We start from the raw sequence: 23031 nt of genomic DNA, 5'->3' as shown, positions 1-23031 counted from the left end.
GTGTGTGGCCACGCGTTTGCTTAGGCATCAGTGTGTGAAAAGGTAGGTGCTTTTCTCTAGCTGCGTGTGCGTGCACGTGGTGCTGGGTGCACATCCCTGGGTGCTCGAGGTAAGGTTTCTGCATGGTTTTCGCTGAGGAATCGTGTGTGTGCACATGGACAAAGAGAAGGCGCAGCAACCAGGTTCCAGCGCCGAAGAAGGCAAAAGGCAAGGTTTCCGGCGCTATCTCCTTCTCTCCCCAGACCGAGTCGCGCAAAGCAAGCCGCTAAGCCGGCGACCGGCAAGAGAGCTACAACGAAGCATGCCGAACGGAGAAAATAGCAGCAGCGCATCTGTTCACACCTTGTTTCTGCCATGTGCTTGAACGCCAAGACGTTCGCGCTTCTGTGAGATGAAAGACGTCCTTCTGCATATGTGGTTGCTCACACCGGTGCACTTGTTAGTGTATCCATTCAGTCCTGAGCTGCGGGGCATTCAGAAGTGGCTCTGTGGAGACGTCTGCATAGAGGCAGCTGTCAGAACACGCACACTCGATTGTTCACCAAAACATATGCAGACGCGTCCTTAGCCTGTAGATTTGGATGCACAGAGTTCCCTGTGTTCGCAAGAGACAAGCGAATCGCGTCTGTACGCACAGAAGCAATAGCGGACCGTTTCCCTCGGAGTGAACGCGAAAGAGCCGTCTATATACTCGGAGACACGGGAACGTGCCTCAATGCGGTCACAGAGGCAGCAGCTTTTGCACAGGTGCTCTGGTGATTCTGGCACTTTCCAGGCACACTCCTGAAAGTCGCGCACACTGCTGTTCACTCGCTAAACGACCTCTTGGGAAACACGTCTCCGGTCGATGGACCGCTCAGATTGCTTCTCGTGTAACTGTGAACTGTGTCAGCGCAGGGAATCCCTCTCTGTTGAGCAGATGTCAATCCTGCCTCGCTTTTGCTTTGTTGCCTCTACCAAGATGATTTCCCGTTTCTCTCTTCACTGGAGCACGCAGACACAGCCAACGCACATCAAGTGTCAAGAGACACACTCTGCTGAGCTCAACGCTTGTGCAGATGCACATGTGCGACGAAGTCAACACACGTGCTTGTGGAGAGAAAGAAAGGGACTCCCAGGCGTGTGGAGCGACGGGGAGAAAGAGCGGGCGCTGAGGAACACAGTTTCAAACAGACTGTCTCCACACAAACAGGCACCTGTCTGCAGGTATCCTAGATCTTGATTCTTGAACTTGAGGAAACACGCGTCTGAGCAAAACTCCCAAACGCTTCCAGGAAAGACACAGGCTCTCCCACAAGCACACAAGTGTTTGCCCTCAGCTATACATCAGGGACAAGCTTGTGAAGAGATGCCCTGCTATTCTTTCGCCTTATGGCATCATGTGTTTCGTTTCTCTTGGAGATCGATTGTTAAACGTCTTTCCTCGGGCGACTGTGAAGCATTTGCCACCGGCGGAAAAGTAGCACGGAGCAGCATTCAGTACTGCCTACGAGTGTCTTTGCTACCCTACTAGCGGAGCTCCAAGAACAGGCACACATCTTCAGGTACCTTCCAAATGTGGATTCCCCTGCAGCCCCGTAGGCGGGCGTGCAGTACGCCAACCATCAACGGACGTTTTTCCCCTCAAGCCTGTCAGGACGTTGCTCGTCCGTCTTTCCCTCAATAGATGGGAGTAGGCGCGCTTGCGGATGTGTGCGTGTGTGTGGCCACGCGTTTGCTTAGGCATCAGTGTGTGAAAAGGTAGGTGCTTTTCTCTAGCTGCGTGTGCGTGCACGTGGTGCTGGGTGCACATCCCTGGGTGCTCGAGGTAAGGTTTCTGCATGGTTTTCGCTGAGGAATCGTGTGTGTGCACATGGACAAAGAGAAGGCGCAGCAACCAGGTTCCAGCGCCGAAGAAGGCAAAAGGCAAGGTTTCCGGCGCTATCTCCTTCTCTCCCCAGACCGAGTCGCGCAAAGCAAGCCGCTAAGCCGGCGACCGGCAAGAGAGCTACAACGAAGCATGCCGAACGGAGAAAATAGCAGCAGCGCATCTGTTCACACCTTGTTTCTGCCATGTGCTTGAACGCCAAGACGTTCGCGCTTCTGTGAGATGAAAGACGTCCTTCTGCATATGTGGTTGCTCACACCGGTGCACTTGTTAGTGTATCCATTCAGTCCTGGGCTGCGGGGCATTCAGAAGTGGCTCTGTGGAGACGTCTGCATAGAGGCAGCTGTCAGAACACGCACACTCGATTGTTCACCAAAACATATGCAGACGCGTCCTTAGCCTGTAGATTTGGATGCACAGAGTTCCCTGTGTTCGCAAGAGACAAGGGAATCGCGTCTGTACGCACAGAAGCAATAGCGGACCGTTTCCCTCGGAGTGAACGCGAAAGAGCCGTCTATATACTCGCAGACACGGGAACGTGCCTCAATGCGGTCACAGAGGCAGCAGCTTTTGCACAGGTGCTCTGGTGATTCTGGCACTTTCCAGGCACACTCCTGAAAGTCGCGCACACTGCTGTTCACTCGCTAAACGACCTCTTGGGAAACACGTCTCCGGTCGATGGACCGCTCAGATTGCTTCTCGTGTAACTGTGAACTGTGTCAGCGCAGGGAATCCCTCTCTGTTGAGCAGATGTCAATCCTGCCTCGCTTTTGCTTTGTTGCCTCTACCAAGATGATTTCCCGTTTCTCTCTTCACTGGAGCACGCAGACACAGCCAACGCACATCAAGTGTCAAGAGACACACTCTGCTGAGCTCAACGCTTGTGCAGATGCACATGTGCGACGAAGTCAACACACGTGCTTGTGGAGAGAAAGAAAGGGACTCCCAGGCGTGTGGAGCGACGGGGAGAAAGAGCGGGCGCTGAGGAACACAGTTTCAAACAGACTGTCTCCACACAAACAGGCACCTGTCTGCAGGTATCCTAGATCTTGATTCTTGAACTTGAGGAAACACGCGTCTGAGCAAAACTCCCAAACGCTTCCAGGAAAGACACAGGCTCTCCCACAAGCACACAAGTGTTTGCCCTCAGCTATACATCAGGGACAAGCTTGTGAAGAGATGCCCTGCTATTCTTTCGCCTTATGGCATCATGTGTTTCGTTTCTCTTGGAGATCGATTGTTAAACGTCTTTCCTCGGGCGACTGTGAAGCATTTGCCAGCGGAGGAGAAGTAGCACGGAGCAGCATTCAGTACTGCCTACGAGTGTCTTTGCTACCCTACTAGCGGAGCTCCAAGAACAGGCACACATCTTCAGGTACCTTCCAAATGTGGATTCCCCTGCAGCCCCGTAGGCGGGCGTGCAGTACGCCAACCATCAACGGACGTTTTTCCCCTCAAGCCTGTCAGGACGTTGCTCGTCCGTCTTTCCCTCAATAGATGGGAGTAGGCGCGCTTGCGGATGTGTGCGTGTGTGTGGCCACGCGTTTGCTTAGGCATCAGTGTGTGAAAAGGTAGGTGCTTTTCTCTAGCTGCGTGTGCGTGCACGTGGGGCTGGGTGCACATCCCTGGGTGCTCGAGGTAAGGTTTCTGCATGGTTTTCGCTGAGGAATCGTGTGTGTGCACATGGACAAAGAGAAGGCGCAGCAACCAGGTTCCAGCGCCGAAGAAGGCAAAAGGCAAGGTTTCCGGCGCTATCTCCTTCACTCCCCAGTCCTAGTCGCGCAAAGCAAGCCGCTAAGCCGGCGACCGGCAAGAGAGCTACAACGAAGCATGCCGAACGGAGAAAATAGCAGCAGCGCATCTGTTCACACCTTGTTTCTGCCATGTGCTTGAACGCCAAGACGTTCGCGCTTCTGTGAGATGAAAGACGTCCTTCTGCATATGTGGTTGCTCACACCGGTGCACTTGTTAGTGTATCCATTCAGTCCTGGGCTGCGGGGCATTCAGAAGTGGCTCTGTGGAGACGTCTGCATAGAGGCAGCTGTCAGAACACGCACACTCGATTGTTCACCAAAACATATGCAGACGCGTCCTTAGCCTGTAGATTTGGATGCACAGAGTTCCCTGTGTTCGCAAGAGACAAGCGAATCGCGTCTGTACGCACAGAAGCAATAGCGGACCGTTTCCCTCGGAGTGAACGCGGAAGAGCCGTCTATGTACTCGGAGACACGGGAACGTGCCTCAATGCGGTCACAGAGGCAGCAGCTTTTGCACAGATGCTCTGGTGATTCTGGCACTTTCCAGGCACACTCCTGAAAGTCGCGCACACTGCTGTTCACTCGCTAAACGACCTCTTGGGAAACACGTCTCCGGTCGATGGACCGCTCAGATTGCTTCTCGTGTAACTGTGAACTGTGTCAGCGCAGGGAATCCGTCTCTGTTGAGCAGATGTCAATCCTGCCTCGCTTTTGCTTTGTTGCCTCTACCAAGATGATTTCCCGTTTCTCTCTTCACTGGAGCACGCAGACACAGCCAACGCACATCAAGTGTCAAGAGACACACTCTGCTGAGCTCAACGCTTGTGCAGATGCACATGTGCGACGAAGTCAACACACGTGCTTGTGGAGAGAAAGAAAGGGACTCCCAGGCGTGTGGAGCGACGGGGAGAAAGAGCGGGCGCTGAGGAACACAGTTTCAAACAGACTGTCTCCACACAAACAGGCACCTGTCTGCAGGTATCCTAGATCTTGATTCTTGAACTTGAGGAAACACGCGTCTGAGCAAAACTCCCAAACGCTTCCAGGAAAGACACAGGCTCTCCCACAAGCACACAAGTGTTTGCCCTCAGCTATAGATCAGGGACAAGCTTGTGAAGAGATGCCCTGCTATTCTTTCGCCTTATGGCATCATGTGTTTCGTTTCTCTTGGAGATCGATTGTTAAACGTCTTTCCTCGGGCGACTGTGAAGCATTTGCCAGCGGAGGAGAAGTAGCACGGAGCAGCATTCAGTACTGCCTACGAGTGTCTTTGCTACCCTACTAGCGGAGCTCCAAGAACAGGCACACATCTCCAGGTACCTTCCAAATGTGGATTCCCCTGCAGCCCCGTAGGCGGGCGTGCAGTACGCCAACCATCAACGGACGTTTTTCCCCTCAAGCCTGTCAGGACGTTGCTCGTCCGTCTTTCCCTCAATAGATGGGAGTAGGCGCGCTTGCGGATGTGTGCGTGTGTGTGGCCACGCGTTTGCTTAGGCATCAGTGTGTGAAAAGGTAGGTGCTTTTCTCTAGCTGCGTGTGCGTGCACGTGGGGCTGGGTGCACATCCCTGGGTGCTCGAGGTAAGGTTTCTGCATGGTTTTCGCTGAGGAATCGTGTGTGTGCACATGGACAAAGAGAAGGCGCAGCAACCAGGTTCCAGCGCCGAAGAAGGCAAAAGGCAAGGTTTCCGGCGCTATCTCCTTCACTCCCCAGTCCTAGTCGCGCAAAGCAAGCCGCTAAGCCGGCGACCGGCAAGAGAGCTACAACGACGCATGCCGAACGGAGAAAATAGCAGCAGCTCATCTGTTCACACCTTGTTTCTGCCATGTGCTTGAACGCCAAGACGTTCGCGCTTCTGTGAGATGAAAGACGTCCTTCTGCATATGTGGTTGCTCACACCGGTGCACTTGTTAGTGTATCCATTCAGTCCTGGGCTGCGGGGCATTCAGAAGCGGCTCTGTGGAGACGTCTGCATAGAGGCAGCTGTCAGAACACGCACACTCGATTGTTCACCAAAACATATGCAGACGCGTCCTTAGCCTGTAGATTTGGATGCACAGAGTTCCCTGTGTTCGCAAGAGACAAGCGAATCGCGTCTGTACGCACAGAAGCAATAGCGGACCGTTTCCCTCGGAGCGAACGCGAAGGAGCCGTCTATGTACTCGGAGACACGGGAACGTGCCTCAATGCGGTCACAGAGGCAGCAGCTTTTGCACAGATGCTCTGGTGATTCTGGCACTTTCCAGGCACACTCCTGAAAGTCGCGCACACTGCTGTTCACTCGCTAAACGACCTCTTGGGAAACACGTCTCCGGTCGATGGACCGCTCAGATTGCTTCTCGTGTAACTGTGAACTGTGTCAGCGCAGAGAATCCGTCTCTGTTGAGCAGATGTCAATCCTGCCTCGCTTTTGCTTTGTTGCCTCTACCAAGATGATTTCCCGTTTCTCTCTTCACTGGAGCACGCAGACACAGCCAACGCACATCAAGTGTCAAGAGACACACTCTGCTGAGCTCAACGCTTGTGCAGATGCACATGTGCGACGAAGTCAACACACGTGCTTGTGGAGAGAAAGAAAGGGACTCCCAGGCGTGTGGAGCGACGGGGAGAAAGAGCGGGCGCTGAGGAACACAGTTTCAAACAGACTGTCTCCACACAAACAGGCACCTGTCTGCAGGTATCCTAGATCTTGATTCTTGAACTTGAGGAAACACGCGTCTGAGCAAAACTCCCAAACGCTTCCAGGAAAGACACAGGCTCTCCCACAAGCACACAAGTGTTTGCCCTCAGCTATAGATCAGGGACAAGCTTGTGAAGAGATGCCCTGCTATTCTTTCGCCTTATGGCATCATGTGTTTCGTTTCTCTTGGAGATCGATTGTTAAACGTCTTTCCTCGGGCGACTGTGAAGCATTTGCCAGCGGAGGAGAAGTAGCACGGAGCAGCATTCAGTACTGCCTACGAGTGTCTTTGCTACCCTACTAGCGGAGCTCCAAGAACAGGCACACATCTCCAGGTACCTTCCAAATGTGGATTCCCCTGCAGCCCCGTAGGCGGGCGTGCAGTACGCCAACCATCAACGGACGTTTTTCCCCTCAAGCCTGTCAGGACGTTGCTCGTCCGTCTTTCCCTCAATAGATGGGAGTAGGCGCGCTTGCGGATGTGTGCGTGTGTGTGGCCACGCGTTTGCTTAGGCATCAGTGTGTGAAAAGGTAGGTGCTTTTCTCTAGCTGCGTGTGCGTGCACGTGGGGCTGGGTGCACATCCCTGGGTGCTCGAGGTAAGGTTTCTGCATGGTTTTCGCTGAGGAATCGTGTGTGTGCACATGGACAAAGAGAAGGCGCAGCAACCAGGTTCCAGCGCCGAAGAAGGCAAAAGGCAAGGTTTCCGGCGCTATCTCCTTCTCTCCGCAGACCTAGTCGCGCAAAGCAAGCCGCTAAGCCGGCGACCGGCAAGAGAGCTACAACGAAGCATGCCGAACGGAGAAAATAGCAGCAGCGCATCTGTTCACACCTTGTTTCTGCCATGTGCTTGAACGCCAAGACGTTCGCGCTTCTGTGAGATGAAAGACGTCCTTCTGCATATGTGGTTGCTCACACCGGTGCACTTGTTAGTGTATCCATTCAGTCCTGGGCTGCGGGGCATTCAGAAGTGGCTCTGTGGAGACGTCTGCATAGAGGCAGCTGTCAGAACACGCACACTCGATTGTTCACCAAAACATATGCAGACGCGTCCTTAGCCTGTAGATTTGGATGCACAGAGTTCCCTGTGTTCGCAAGAGACAAGGGAATCGCGTCTGTACGCACAGAAGCAATAGCGGACCGTTTCCCTCGGAGTGAACGCGAAAGAGCCGTCTATGTACTCGGAGACACGGGAACGTGCCTCAATGCGGTCACAGAGGCAGCAGCTTTTGCACAGATGCTCTGGTGATTCTGGCACTTTCCAGGCACACTCCTGAAAGTCGCGCACACTGCTGTTCACTCGCTAAACGACCTCTTGGGAAACACGTCTCCGGTCGATGGACCGCTCAGATTGCTTCTCGTGTAACTGTGAACTGTGTCAGCGCAGGGAATCCGTCTCTGTTGAGCAGATGTCAATCCTGCCTCGCTTTTGCTTTGTTGCCTCTACCAAGATGATTTCCCGTTTCTCTCTTCACTGGAGCACGCAGACACAGCCAACGCACATCAAGTGTCAAGAGACACACTCTGCTGAGCTCAACGCTTGTGCAGATGCACATGTGCGACGAAGTCAACACACGTGCTTGTGGAGAGAAAGAAAGGGACTCCCAGGCGTGTGGAGCGACGGGGAGAAAGAGCGGGCGCTGAGGAACACAGTTTCAAACAGACTGTCTCCACACAAACAGGCACCTGTCTGCAGGTATCCTAGATCTTGATTCTTGAACTTGAGGAAACACGCGTCTGAGCAAAACTCCCAAACGCTTCCAGGAAAGACACAGGCTCTCCCACAAGCACACAAGTGTTTGCCCTCAGCTATAGATCAGGGACAAGCTTGTGAAGAGATGCCCTGCTATTCTTTCGCCTTATGGCATCATGTGTTTCGTTTCTCTTGGAGATCGATTGCTAAACGTCTTTCCTCGGGCGACTGTGAAGCATTTGCCAGCGGAGGAGAAGTAGCACGGAGCAGCATTCAGTACTGCCTACGAGTGTCTTTGCTACCCTACTAGCGGAGCTCCAAGAACAGGCACACATCTTCAGGTACCTTCCAAATGTGGATTCCCCTGCAGCCCCGTAGGCGGGCGTGCAGTACGCCAACCATCAACGGACGTTTTTCCCCTCAAGCCTGTCAGGACGTTGCTCGTCCGTCTTTCCCTCAATAGATGGGAGTAGGCGCGCTTGCGGATGTGTGCGTGTGTGTGGCCACGCGTTTGCTTAGGCATCAGTGTGTGAAAAGGTAGGTGCTTTTCTCTAGCTGCGTGTGCGTGCACGTGGTGCTGGGTGCACATCCCTGGGTGCTCGAGGTAAGGTTTCTGCATGGTTTTCGCTGAGGAATCGTGTGTGTGCACATGGACAAAGAGAAGGCGCAGCAACCAGGTTCCAGCGCCGAAGAAGGCAAAAGGCAAGGTTTCCGGCGCTATCTCCTTCACTCCCCAGTCCTAGTCGCGCAAAGCAAGCCGCTAAGCCGGCGACCGGCAAGAGAGCTACAACGAAGCATGCCGAACGGAGAAAATAGCAGCAGCGCATCTGTTCACACCTTGTTTCTGCCATGTGCTTGAACGCCAAGACGTTCGCGCTTCTGTGAGATGAAAGACGTCCTTCTGCATATGTGGTTGCTCACACCGGTGCACTTGTTAGTGTATCCATTCAGTCCTGGGCTGCGGGGCATTCAGAAGCGGCTCTGTGGAGACGTCTGCATAGAGGCAGCTGTCAGAACACGCACACTCGATTGTTCACCAAAACATATGCAGACGCGTCCTTAGCCTGTAGATTTGGATGCACAGAGTTCCCTGTGTTCGCAAGAGACAAGCGAATCGCGTCTGTACGCACAGAAGCAATAGCGGACCGTTTCCCTCGGAGTGAACGCGAAAGAGCCGTCTATGTACTCGGAGACACGGGAACGTGCCTCAATGCGGTCACAGAGGCAGCAGCTTTTGCACAGATGCTCTGGTGATTCTGGCACTTTCCAGGCACACTCCTGAAAGTCGCGCACACTGCTGTTCACTCGCTAAACGACCTCTTGGGAAACACGTCTCCGGTCGATGGACCGCTCAGATTGCTTCTCGTGTAACTGTGAACTGTGTCAGCGCAGAGAATCCGTCTCTGTTGAGCAGATGTCAAAACTGCCTCGCTTTTGCTTTGTTGCCTCTACCAAGATGATTTCCCGTTTCTCTCTTCACTGGAGCACGCAGACACAGCCAACGCACATCAAGTGTCAAGAGACACACTCTGCTGAGCTCAACGCTTGTGCAGATGCACATGTGCGACGAAGTCAACACACGTGCTTGTGGAGAGAAAGAAAGGGACTCCCAGGCGTGTGGAGCGACGGGGAGAAGAGCGGGCGCTGAGGAACACAGTTTCAAACAGACTGTCTCCACACAAACAGGAACCTGTCTGCAGGTATCCTAGATCTTGATTCTTGAACTTGAGGAAACACGCGTCTGAGCAAAACTCCCAAACGCTTCCAGGAAAGACACAGGCTCTCCCACAAGCACACAAGTGTTTGCCCTCAGCTATAGATCAGGGACAAGCTTGTGAAGAGATGCCCTGCTATTCTTTCGCCTTATGGCATCATGTGTTTCGTTTCTCTTGGAGATCGATTGTTAAACGTCTTTCCTCGGGCGACTGTGAAGCATTTGCCAGCGGAGGAGAAGTAGCACGGAGCAGCATTCAGTACTGCCTACGAGTGTCTTTGCTACCCTACTAGCGGAGCTCCAAGAACAGGCACACATCTTCAGGTACCTTCCAAATGTGGATTCCCCTGCAGCCCCGTAGGCGGGCGTGCAGTACGCCAACCATCAACGGACGTTTTTCCCCTCAAGCCTGTCAGGACGTTGCTCGTCCGTCTTTCCCTCAATAGATGGGAGTAGGCGCGCTTGCGGATGTGTGCGTGTGTGTGGCCACGCGTTTGCTTAGGCATCAGTGTGTGAAAAGGTAGGTGCTTTTCTCTAGCTGCGTGTGCGTGCACGTGGGGCTGGGTGCACATCCCTGGGTGCTCGAGGTAAGGTTTCTGCATGGTTTTCGCTGAGGAATCGTGTGTGTGCACATGGACAAAGAGAAGGCGCAGCAACCAGGTTCCAGCGCCGAAGAAGGCAAAAGGCAAGGTTTCCGGCGCTATCTCCTTCACTCCCCAGTCCTAGTCGCGCAAAGCAAGCCGCTAAGCCGGCGACCGGCAAGAGAGCTACAACGAAGCATGCCGAACGGAGAAAATAGCAGCAGCTCATCTGTTCACACCTTGTTTCTGCCATGTGCTTGAACGCCAAGACGTTCGCGCTTCTGTGAGATGAAAGACGTCCTTCTGCATATGTGGTTGCTCACACCGGTGCACTTGTTAGTGTATCCATTCAGTCCTGGGCTGCGGGGCATTCAGAAGTGGCTCTGTGGAGACGTCTGCATAGAGGCAGCTGTCAGAACACGCACACTCGATTGTTCACCAAAACATATGCAGACGCGTCCTTAGCCTGTAGATTTGGATGCACAGAGTTCCCTGTGTTCGCAAGAGACAAGGGAATCGCGTCTGTACGCACAGAAGCAATAGCGGACCGTTTCCCTCGGAGCGAACGCGAAAGAGCCGTCTATATACTCGCAGACACGGGAACGTGCCTCAATGCGGTCACAGAGGCAGCAGCTTTTGCACAGATGCTCTGGTGATTCTGGCACTTTCCACGCACACTCCTGAAAGTCGCGCACACTGCTGTTCACTCGCTAAACGACCTCTTGGGAAACACGTCTCCGGTCGATGGACCGCTCAGATTGCTTCTCGTGTAACTGTGAACTGTGTCAGCGCAGGGAATCCGTCTCTGTTGAGCAGATGTCAATCCTGCCTCGCTTTTGCTTTGTTGCCTCTACCAAGATGATTTCCCGTTTCTCTCTTCACTGGAGCACGCAGACACAGCCAACGCACATCAAGTGTCAAGAGACACACTCTGCTGAGCTCAACGCTTGTGCAGATGCACATGTGCGACGAAGTCAACACACGTGCTTGTGGAGAGAAAGAAAGGGACTCCCAGGCGTGTGGAGCGACGGGGAGAAAGAGCGGGCGCTGAGGAACACAGTTTCAAACAGACTGTCTCCACACAAACAGGCACCTGTCTGCAGGTATCCTAGATCTTGATTCTTGAACTTGAGGAAACACGCGTCTGAGCAAAACTCCCAAACGCTTCCAGGAAAGACACAGGCTCTCCCACAAGCACACAAGTGTTTGCCCTCAGCTATACATCAGGGACAAGCTTGTGAAGAGATGCCCTGCTATTCTTTCGCCTTATGGCATCATGTGTTTCGTTTCTCTTGGAGATCGATTGTTAAACGTCTTTCCTCGGGCGACTGTGAAGCATTTGCCAGCGGAGGAGAAGTAGCACGGAGCAGCATTCAGTACTGCCTACGAGTGTCTTTGCTACCCTACTAGCGGAGCTCCAAGAACAGGCACACATCTTCAGGTACCTTCCAAAAGTGGATTCCCCAGCAGCCCCGTAGGCGGGCGTGCAGTACGCCAACCATCAACGGACGTTTTTCCCCTCAAGCCTGTCAGGACGTTGCTCGTCCGTCTTTCCCTCAATAGATGGGAGTAGGCGCGCTTGCGGATGTGTGCGTGTGTGTGGCCACGCGTTTGCTTAGGCATCAGTGTGTGAAAAGGTAGGTGCTTTTCTCTAGCTGCGTGTGCGTGCACGTGGTGCTGGGTGCACATCCCTGGGTGCTCGAGGTAAGGTTTCTGCATGGTTTTCGCTGAGGAATCGTGTGTGTGCACATGGACAAAGAGAAGGCGCAGCAACCAGGTTCCAGCGCCGAAGAAGGCAAAAGGCAAGGTTTCCGGCGCTATCTCCTTCACTCCCCAGTCCTAGTCGCGCAAAGCAAGCCGCTAAGCCGGCGACCGGCAAGAGAGCTACAACGAAGCATGCCGAACGGAGAAAATAGCAGCAGCTCATCTGTTCACACCTTGTTTCTGCCATGTGCTTGAACGCCAAGACGTTCGCGCTTCTGTGAGATGAAAGACGTCCTTCTGCATATGTGGTTGCTCACACCGGTGCACTTGTTAGTGTATCCATTCAGTCCTGGGCTGCGGGGCATTCAGAAGTGGCTCTGTGGAGACGTCTGCATAGAGGCAGCTGTCAGAACACGCACACTCGATTGTTCACCAAAACATATGCAGACGCGTCCTTAGCCTGTAGATTTGGATGCACAGAGTTCCCTGTGTTCGCAAGAGACAAGGGAATCGCGTCTGTACGCACAGAAGCAATAGCGGACCGTTTCCCTCGGAGCGAACGCGAAAGAGCCGTCTATATACTCGCAGACACGGGAACGTGCCTCAATGCGGTCACAGAGGCAGCAGCTTTTGCACAGATGCTCTGGTGATTCTGGCACTTTCCAGGCACACTCCTGAAAGTCACGCACACTGCTGTTCACTCGCTAAACGACCTCTTGGGAAACACGTCTCCGGTCGATGGACCGCTCAGATTGCTTCTCGTGTAACTGTGAACTGTGTCAGCGCAGGGAATCCGTCTCTGTTGAGCAGATGTCAATCCTGCCTCGCTTTTGCTTTGTTGCCTCTACCAAGATGATTTCCCGTTTCTCTCTTCACTGGAGCACGCAGACACAGCCAACGCACATCAAGTGTCAAGAGACACACTCTGCTGAGCTCAACGCTTGTGCAGATGCACATGTGCGACGAAGTCAACACACGTGCTTGTGGAGAGAAAGAAAGGGACTCCCAGGCGTGTGGAGCGACGGGGAGAAAGAGCGGGCGCTGAGGAACACAGTTTCAAACAGACTGTCTCCACACAAACAGGCACCTGTCTGCAGGTATCCTAGATCTTGATTCTTGAACTTGAGGAAACACGCGTCTGAGCAAAACTCCCAAACGCTTCCAGGAAAGACACAGGCTCTCCCACAAGCACACAAGTGTTTGCCCTCAGCTATACATCAGGGACAAGCTTGTGAAGAGATGCCCTGCTATTCTTTCGCCTTATGGCATCATGTGTTTCGTTTCTCTTGGAGATCGATTGTTAAACGTCTTTCCTCCGGCGACTGTGAAGCATTTGCCAGCGGAGGAGAAGTAGCACGGAGCAGCATTCAGTACTGCCTACGAGTGTCTTTGCTACCCTACTAGCGGAGCTCCAAGAACAGGCACACATCTTCAGGTACCTTCCAAATGTGGATTCCCCAGCAGCCCCGTAGGCGGGCGTGCAGTACGCCAACCATCAACGGACGTTTTTCCCCTCAAGCCTGTCAGGACGTTGCTCGTCCGTCTTTCCCTCAATAGATGGGAGTAGGCGCGCTTGCGGATGTGTGCGTGTGTGTGGCCACGCGTTTGCTTAGGCATCAGTGTGTGAAAAGGTAGGTGCTTTTCTCTAGCTGCGTGTGCGTGCACGTGGTGCTGGGTGCACATCCCTGGGTGCTCGAGGTAAGGTTTCTGCATGGTTTTCGCTGAGGAATCGTGTGTGTGCACATGGACAAAGAGAAGGCGCAGCAACCAGGTTCCAGCGCCGAAGAAGGCAAAAGGCAAGGTTTCCGGCGCTATCTCCTTCACTCCCCAGTCCTAGTCGCGCAAAGCAAGCCGCTAAGCCGGCGACCGGCAAGAGAGCTACAACGAAGCATGCCGAACGGAGAAAATAGCAGCAGCTCATCTGTTCACACCTTGTTTCTGCCATGTGCTTGAACGCCAAGACGTTCGCGCTTCTGTGAGATGAAAGACGTCCTTCTGCATATGTGGTTGCTCACACCGGTGCACTTGTTAGTGTATCCATTCAGTCCTGGGCTGCGGGGCATTCAGAAGTGGCTCTGTGGAGACGTCTGCATAGAGGCAGCTGTCAGAACACGCACACTCGATTGTTCACCAAAACATATGCAGACGCGTCCTTAGCCTGTAGATTTGGATGCACAGAGTTCCCTGTGTTCGCAAGAGACAAGGGAATCGCGTCTGTACGCACAGAAGCAATAGCGGACCGTTTCCCTCGGAGCGAACGCGAAAGAGCCGTCTATATACTCGCAGACACGGGAACGTGCCTCAATGCGGTCACAGAGGCAGCAGCTTTTGCACAGATGCTCTGGTGATTCTGGCACTTTCCAGGCACACTCCTGAAAGTCGCGCACACTGCTGTTCACTCGCTAAACGACCTCTTGGGAAACACGTCTCCGGTCGATGGACCGCTCAGATTGCTTCTCGTGTAACTGTGAACTGTGTCAGCGCAGGGAATCCGTCTCTGTTGAGCAGATGTCAATCCTGCCTCGCTTTTGCTTTGTTGCCTCTACCAAGATGATTTCCCGTTTCTCTCTTCACTGGAGCACGCAGACACAGCCAACGCACATCAAGTGTCAAGAGACACACTCTGCTGAGCTCAACGCTTGTGCAGATGCACATGTGCGACGAAGTCAACACACGTGCTTGTGGAGAGAAAGAAAGGGACTCCCAGGCGTGTGGAGCGACGGGGAGAAAGAGCGGGCGCTGAGGAACACAGTTTCAAACAGACTGTCTCCACACAAACAGGCACCTGTCTGCAGGTATCCTAGATCTTGATTCTTGAACTTGAGGAAACACGCGTCTGAGCAAAACTCCCAAACGCTTCCAGGAAAGACACAGGCTCTCCCACAAGCACACAAGTGTTTGCCCTCAGCTATACATCAGGGACAAGCTTGTGAAGAGATGCCCTGCTATTCTTTCGCCTTATGGCATCATGTGTTTCGTTTCTCTTGGAGATCGATTGTTAAACGTCTTTCCTCGGGCGACTGTGAAGCATTTGCCAGCGGAGGAGAAGTAGCACGGAGCAGCATTCAGTACTGCCTACGAGTGTCTTTGCTACCCTACTAGCGGAGCTCCAAGAACAGGCACACATCTTCAGGTACCTTCCAAATGTGGATTCCCCAGCAGCCCCGTAGGCGGGCGTGCAGTACGCCAACCATCAACGGACGTTTTTCCCCTCAAGCCTGTCAGGACGTTGCTCGTCCGTCTTTCCCTCAATAGATGGGAGTAGGCGCGCTTGCGGATGTGTGCGTGTGTGTGGCCACGCGTTTGCTTAGGCATCAGTGTGTGAAAAGGTAGGTGCTTTTCTCTAGCTGCGTGTGCGTGCACGTGGTGCTGGGTGCACATCCCTGGGTGCTCGAGGTAAGGTTTCTGCATGGTTTTCGCTGAGGAATCGTGTGTGTGCACATGGACAAAGAGAAGGCGCAGCAACCAGGTTCCAGCGCCGAAGAAGGCAAAAGGCAAGGTTTCCGGCGCTATCTCCTTCACTCCCCAGTCCTAGTCGCGCAAAGCAAGCCGCTAAGCCGGCGACCGGCAAGAGAGCTACAACGAAGCATGCCGAACGGAGAAAATAGCAGCAGCTCATCTGTTCACACCTTGTTTCTGCCATGTGCTTGAACGCCAAGACGTTCGCGCTTCTGTGAGATGAAAGACGTCCTTCTGCATATGTGGTTGCTCACACCGGTGCACTTGTTAGTGTATCCATTCAGTCCTGGGCTGCGGGGCATTCAGAAGTGGCTCTGTGGAGACGTCTGCATAGAGGCAGCTGTCAGAACACGCACACTCGATTGTTCACCAAAACATATGCAGACGCGTCCTTAGCCTGTAGATTTGGATGCACAGAGTTCCCTGTGTTCGCAAGAGACAAGGGAATCGCGTCTGTACGCACAGAAGCAATAGCGGACCGTTTCCCTCGGAGCGAACGCGAAAGAGCCGTCTATATACTCGCAGACACGGGAACGTGCCTCAATGCGGTCACAGAGGCAGCAGCTTTTGCACAGATGCTCTGGTGATTCTGGCACTTTCCAGGCACACTCCTGAAAGTCGCGCACACTGCTGTTCACTCGCTAAACGACCTCTTGGGAAACACGTCTCCGGTCGATGGACCGCTCAGATTGCTTCTCGTGTAACTGTGAACTGTGTCAGCGCAGGGAATCCGTCTCTGTTGAGCAGATGTCAATCCTGCCTCGCTTTTGCTTTGTTGCCTCTACCAAGATGATTTCCCGTTTCTCTCTTCACTGGAGCACGCAGACACAGCCAACGCACATCAAGTGTCAAGAGACACACTCTGCTGAGCTCAACGCTTGTGCAGATGCACATGTGCGACGAAGTCAACACACGTGCTTGTGGAGAGAAAGAAAGGGACTCCCAGGCGTGTGGAGCGACGGGGAGAAAGAGCGGGCGCTGAGGAACACAGTTTCAAACAGACTGTCTCCACACAAACAGGCACCTGTCTGCAGGTATCCTAGATCTTGATTCTTGAACTTGAGGAAACACGCGTCTGAGCAAAACTCCCAAACGCTTCCAGGAAAGACACAGGCTCTCCCACAAGCACACAAGTGTTTGCCCTCAGCTATACATCAGGGACAAGCTTGTGAAGAGATGCCCTGCTATTCTTTCGCCTTATGGCATCATGTGTTTCGTTTCTCTTGGAGATCGATTGTTAAACGTCTTTCCTCGGGCGACTGTGAAGCATTTGCCAGCGGAGGAGAAGTAGCACGGAGCAGCATTCAGTACTGCCTACGAGTGTCTTTGCTACCCTACTAGCGGAGCTCCAAGAACAGGCACACATCTTCAGGTACCTTCCAAATGTGGATTCCCCAGCAGCCCCGTAGGCGGGCGTGCAGTACGCCAACCATCAACGGACGTTTTTCCCCTCAAGCCTGTCAGGACGTTGCTCGTCCGTCTTTCCCTCAATAGATGGGAGTAGGCGCGCTTGCGGATGTGTGCGTGTGTGTGGCCACGCGTTTGCTTAGGCATCAGTGTGTGAAAAGGTAGGTGCTTTTCTCTAGCTGCGTGTGCGTGCACGTGGTGCTGGGTGCACATCCCTGGGTGCTCGAGGTAAGGTTTCTGCATGGTTTTCGCTGAGGAATCGTGTGTGTGCACATGGACAAAGAGAAGGCGCAGCAACCAGGTTCCAGCGCCGAAGAAGGCAAAAGGCAAGGTTTCCGGCGCTATCTCCTTCACTCCCCAGTCCTAGTCGCGCAAAGCAAGCCGCTAAGCCGGCGACCGGCAAGAGAGCTACAACGAAGCATGCCGAACGGAGAAAATAGCAGCAGCTCATCTGTTCACACCTTGTTTCTGCCATGTGCTTGAACGCCAAGACGTTCGCGCTTCTGTGAGATGAAAGACGTCCTTCTGCATATGTGGTTGCTCACACCGGTGCACTTGTTAGTGTATCCATTCAGTCCTGGGCTGCGGGGCATTCAGAAGTGGCTCTGTGGAGACGTCTGCATAGAGGCAGCTGTCAGAACACGCACACTCGATTGTTCACCAAAACATATGCAGACGCGTCCTTAGCCTGTAGATTTGGATGCACAGAGTTCCCTGTGTTCGCAAGAGACAAGGGAATCGTGTCTGTACGCACAGAAGCAATAGCGGACCGTTTCCCTCGGAGCGAACGCGAAAGAGCCGTCTATATACTCGCAGACACGGGAACGTGCCTCAATGCGGTCACAGAGGCAGCAGCTTTTGCACAGGTGCTCTGGTGATTCTGGCACTTTCCAGGCACACTCCTGAAAGTCGCGCACACTGCTGTTCACTCGCTAAACGACCTCTTGGGAAACACGTCTCCGGTCGATGGACCGCTCAGATTGCTTCTCGTGTAACTGTGAACTGTGTCAGCGCAGGGAATCCCTCTCTGTTGAGCAGATGTCAATCCTGCCTCGCTTTTGCTTTGTTGCCTCTACCAAGATGATTTCCCGTTTCTCTCTTCACTGGAGCACGCAGACACAGCCAACGCACATCAAGTGTCAAGAGACACACTCTGCTGAGCTCAACGCTTGTGCAGATGCACATGTGCGACGAAGTCAACACACGTGCTTGTGGAGAGAAAGAAAGGGACTCCCAGGCGTGTGGAGCGACGGGGAGAAAGAGCGGGCGCTGAGGAACACAGTTTCAAACAGACTGTCTCCACACAAACAGGCACCTGTCTGCAGGTATCCTAGATCTTGATTCTTGAACTTGAGGAAACACGCGTCTGAGCAAAACTCCCAAACGCTTCCAGGAAAGACACAGGCTCTCCCACAAGCACACAAGTGTTTGCCCTCAGCTATAGATCAGGGACAAGCTTGTGAAGAGATGCCCTGCTATTCTTTCGCCTTATGGCATCATGTGTTTCGTTTCTCTTGGAGATCGATTGTTAAACGTCTTTCCTCGGGCGACTGTGAAGCATTTGCCAGCGGAGGAGAAGTAGCACGGAGCAGCATTCAGTACTGCCTACGAGTGTCTTTGCTACCCTACTAGCGGAGCTCCAAGAACAGGCACACATCTTCAGGTACCTTCCAAATGTGGATTCCCCTGCAGCCCCGTAGGCGGGCGTGCAGTACGCCAACCATCAACGGACGTTTTTCCCCTCAAGCCTGTCAGGACGTTGCTCGTCCGTCTTTCCCTCAATAGATGGGAGTAGGCGCGCTTGCGGATGTGTGCGTGTGTGTGGCCACGCGTTTGCTTAGGCATCAGTGTGTGAAAAGGTAGGTGCTTTTCTCTAGCTGCGTGTGCGTGCACGTGGGGCTGGGTGCACATCCCTGGGTGCTCGAGGTAAGGTTTCTGCATGGTTTTCGCTGAGGAATCGTGTGTGTGCACATGGACAAAGAGAAGGCGCAGCAACCAGGTTCCAGCGCCGAAGAAGGCAAAAGGCGAGGTTTCCGGCGCTATCTCCTTCTCTCCGCAGACCTAGTCGCGCAAAGGAAGCCGCTAAGCCGGCGACCGGCAAGAGAGCTACAACGAAGCATGCCGAACGGAGAAAATAGCAGCAGCTCATCTGTTCACACCTTGTTTCTGCCATGTGCTTGAACGCCAAGACGTTCGCGCTTCTGTGAGATGAAAGACGTCCTTCTGCATATGTGGTTGCTCACACCGGTGCACTTGTTAGTGTATCCATTCAGTCCTGGGCTGCGGGGCATTCAGAAGTGGCTCTGTGGAGACGTCTGCATAGAGGCAGCTGTCAGAACACGCACACTCGATTGTTCACCAAAACATATGCAGACGCGTCCTTAGCCTGTAGATTTGGATGCACAGAGTTCCCTGTGTTCGCAAGAGACAAGGGAATCGCGTCTGTACGCACAGAAGCAATAGCGGACCGTTTCCCTCGGAGTGAACGCGAAAGAGCCGTCTATATACTCGCAGACACGGGAACGTGCCTCAATGCGGTCACAGAGGCAGCAGCTTTTGCACAGGTGCTCTGGTGATTCTGGCACTTTCCAGGCACACTCCTGAAAGTCGCGCACACTGCTGTTCACTCGCTAAACGACCTCTTGGGAAACACGTCTCCGGTCGATGGACCGCTCAGATTGCTTCTCGTGTAACTGTGAACTGTGTCAGCGCAGGGAATCCGTCTCTGTTGAGCAGATGTCAATCCTGCCTCGCTTTTGCTTTGTTGCCTCTACCAAGATGATTTCCCGTTTCTCTCTTCACTGGAGCACGCAGACACAGCCAACGCACATCAAGTGTCAAGAGACACACTCTGCTGAGCTCAACGCTTGTGCAGATGCACATGTGCGACGAAGTCAACACACGTGCTTGTGGAGAGAAAGAAAGGGACTCCCAGGCGTGTGGAGCGACGGGGAGAAAGAGCGGGCGCTGAGGAACACAGTTTCAAACAGACTGTCTCCACACAAACAGGCACCTGTCTGCAGGTATCCTAGATCTTGATTCTTGAACTTGAGGAAACACGCGTCTGAGCAAAACTCCCAAACGCTTCCAGGAAAGACACAGGCTCTCCCACAAGCACACAAGTGTTTGCCCTCAGCTATAGATCAGGGACAAGCTTGTGAAGAGATGCCCTGCTATTCTTTCGCCTTATGGCATCATGTGTTTCGTTTCTCTTGGAGATGGATTGTTAAACGTCTTTCCTCGGGCGACTGTGAAGCATTTGCCACCGGCGGAAAAGTAGCACGGAGCAGCATTCAGTACTGCCTACGAGTGTCTTTGCTACCCTACTAGCGGAGCTCCAAGAACAGGCACACATCTTCAGGTACCTTCCAAATGTGGATTCCCCTGCAGCCCCGTAGGCGGGCGTGCAGTACGCCAACCATCAACGGACGTTTTTCCCCTCAAGCCTGTCAGGACGTTGCTCGTCCGTCTTTCCCTCAATAGATGGGAGCAGGCGCGCTTGCGGATGTGTGCGTGTGTGTGGCCACGCGTTTGCTTAGGCATCAGTGTGTGAAAAGGTAGGTGCTTTTCTCTAGCTGCGTGTGCGTGCACGTGGTGCTGGGTGCACATCCCTGGGTGCTCGAGGTAAGGTTTCTGCATGGTTTTCGCTGAGGAATCGTGTGTGTGCACATGGACAAAGAGAAGGCGCAGCAACCAGGTTCCAGCGCCGAAGAAGGCAAAAGGCAAGGTTTCCGGCGCTATCTCCTTCACTCCCCAGTCCTAGTCGCGCAAAGCAAGCCGCTAAGCCGGCGACCGGCAAGAGAGCTACAACGAAGCATGCCGAACGGAGAAAATAGCAGCAGCTCATCTGTTCACACCTTGTTTCTGCCATGTGCTTGAACGCCAAGACGTTCGCGCTTCTGTGAGATGAAAGACGTCCTTCTGCATATGTGGTTGCTCACACCGGTGCACTTGTTAGTGTATCCATTCAGTCCTGGGCTGCGGGGCATTCAGAAGTGGCTCTGTGGAGACGTCTGCATAGAGGCAGCTGTCAGAACACGCACACTCGATTGTTCACCAAAACATATGCAGACGCGTCCTTAGCCTGTAGATTTGGATGCACAGAGTTCCCTGTGTTCGCAAGAGACAAGGGAATCGCGTCTGTACGCACAGAAGCAATAGCGGACCGTTTCCCTCGGAGCGAACGCGAAAGAGCCGTCTATATACTCGCAGACACGGGAACGTGCCTCAATGCGGTCACAGAGGCAGCAGCTTTTGCACAGATGCTCTGGTGATTCTGGCACTTTCCAGGCACACTCCTGAAAGTCACGCACACTGCTGTTCACTCGCTAAACGACCTCTTGGGAAACACGTCTCCGGTCGATGGACCGCTCAGATTGCTTCTCGTGTAACTGTGAACTGTGTCAGCGCAGGGAATCCGTCTCTGTTGAGCAGATGTCAATCCTGCCTCGCTTTTGCTTTGTTGCCTCTACCAAGATGATTTCCCGTTTCTCTCTTCACTGGAGCACGCAGACACAGCCAACGCACATCAAGTGTCAAGAGACACACTCTGCTGAGCTCAACGCTTGTGCAGATGCACATGTGCGACGAAGTCAACACACGTGCTTGTGGAGAGAAAGAAAGGGACTCCCAGGCGTGTGGAGCGACGGGGAGAAAGAGCGGGCGCTGAGGAACACAGTTTCAAACAGACTGTCTCCACACAAACAGGCACCTGTCTGCAGGTATCCTAGATCTTGATTCTTGAACTTGAGGAAACACGCGTCTGAGCAAAACTCCCAAACGCTTCCAGGAAAGACACAGGCTCTCCCACAAGCACACAAGTGTTTGCCCTCAGCTATACATCAGGGACAAGCTTGTGAAGAGATGCCCTGCTATTCTTTCGCCTTATGGCATCATGTGTTTCGTTTCTCTTGGAGATCGATTGTTAAACGTCTTTCCTCCGGCGACTGTGAAGCATTTGCCAGCGGAGGAGAAGTAGCACGGAGCAGCATTCAGTACTGCCTACGAGTGTCTTTGCTACCCTACTAGCGGAGCTCCAAGAACAGGCACACATCTTCAGGTACCTTCCAAATGTGGATTCCCCAGCAGCCCCGTAGGCGGGCGTGCAGTACGCCAACCATCAACGGACGTTTTTCCCCTCAAGCCTGTCAGGACGTTGCTCGTCCGTCTTTCCCTCAATAGATGGGAGTAGGCGCGCTTGCGGATGTGTGCGTGTGTGTGGCCACGCGTTTGCTTAGGCATCAGTGTGTGAAAAGGTAGGTGCTTTTCTCTAGCTGCGTGTGCGTGCACGTGGTGCTGGGTGCACATCCCTGGGTGCTCGAGGTAAGGTTTCTGCATGGTTTTCGCTGAGGAATCGTGTGTGTGCACATGGACAAAGAGAAGGCGCAGCAACCAGGTTCCAGCGCCGAAGAAGGCAAAAGGCAAGGTTTCCGGCGCTATCTCCTTCACTCCCCAGTCCTAGTCGCGCAAAGCAAGCCGCTAAGCCGGCGACCGGCAAGAGAGCTACAACGAAGCATGCCGAACGGAGAAAATAGCAGCAGCTCATCTGTTCACACCTTGTTTCTGCCATGTGCTTGAACGCCAAGACGTTCGCGCTTCTGTGAGATGAAAGACGTCCTTCTGCATATGTGGTTGCTCACACCGGTGCACTTGTTAGTGTATCCATTCAGTCCTGGGCTGCGGGGCATTCAGAAGTGGCTCTGTGGAGACGTCTGCATAGAGGCAGCTGTCAGAACACGCACACTCGATTGTTCACCAAAACATATGCAGACGCGTCCTTAGCCTGTAGATTTGGATGCACAGAGTTCCCTGTGTTCGCAAGAGACAAGGGAATCGCGTCTGTACGCACAGAAGCAATAGCGGACCGTTTCCCTCGGAGCGAACGCGAAAGAGCCGTCTATATACTCGCAGACACGGGAACGTGCCTCAATGCGGTCACAGAGGCAGCAGCTTTTGCACAGATGCTCTGGTGATTCTGGCACTTTCCAGGCACACTCCTGAAAGTCGCGCACACTGCTGTTCACTCGCTAAACGACCTCTTGGGAAACACGTCTCCGGTCGATGGACCGCTCAGATTGCTTCTCGTGGAACTGTGAACTGTGTCAGCGCAGGGAATCCGTCTCTGTTGAGCAGATGTCAATCCTGCCTCGCTTTTGCTTTGTTGCCTCTACC

The sequence above is a fragment of the Patagioenas fasciata genome, chromosome 1 (assembly GCF_037038585.1).
Source record: "Patagioenas fasciata isolate bPatFas1 chromosome 1, bPatFas1.hap1, whole genome shotgun sequence".
NCBI classification, from domain to species: domain Eukaryota; kingdom Metazoa; phylum Chordata; class Aves; order Columbiformes; family Columbidae; genus Patagioenas; species Patagioenas fasciata.
This window is presented reverse-complemented; position numbering follows the sequence as displayed.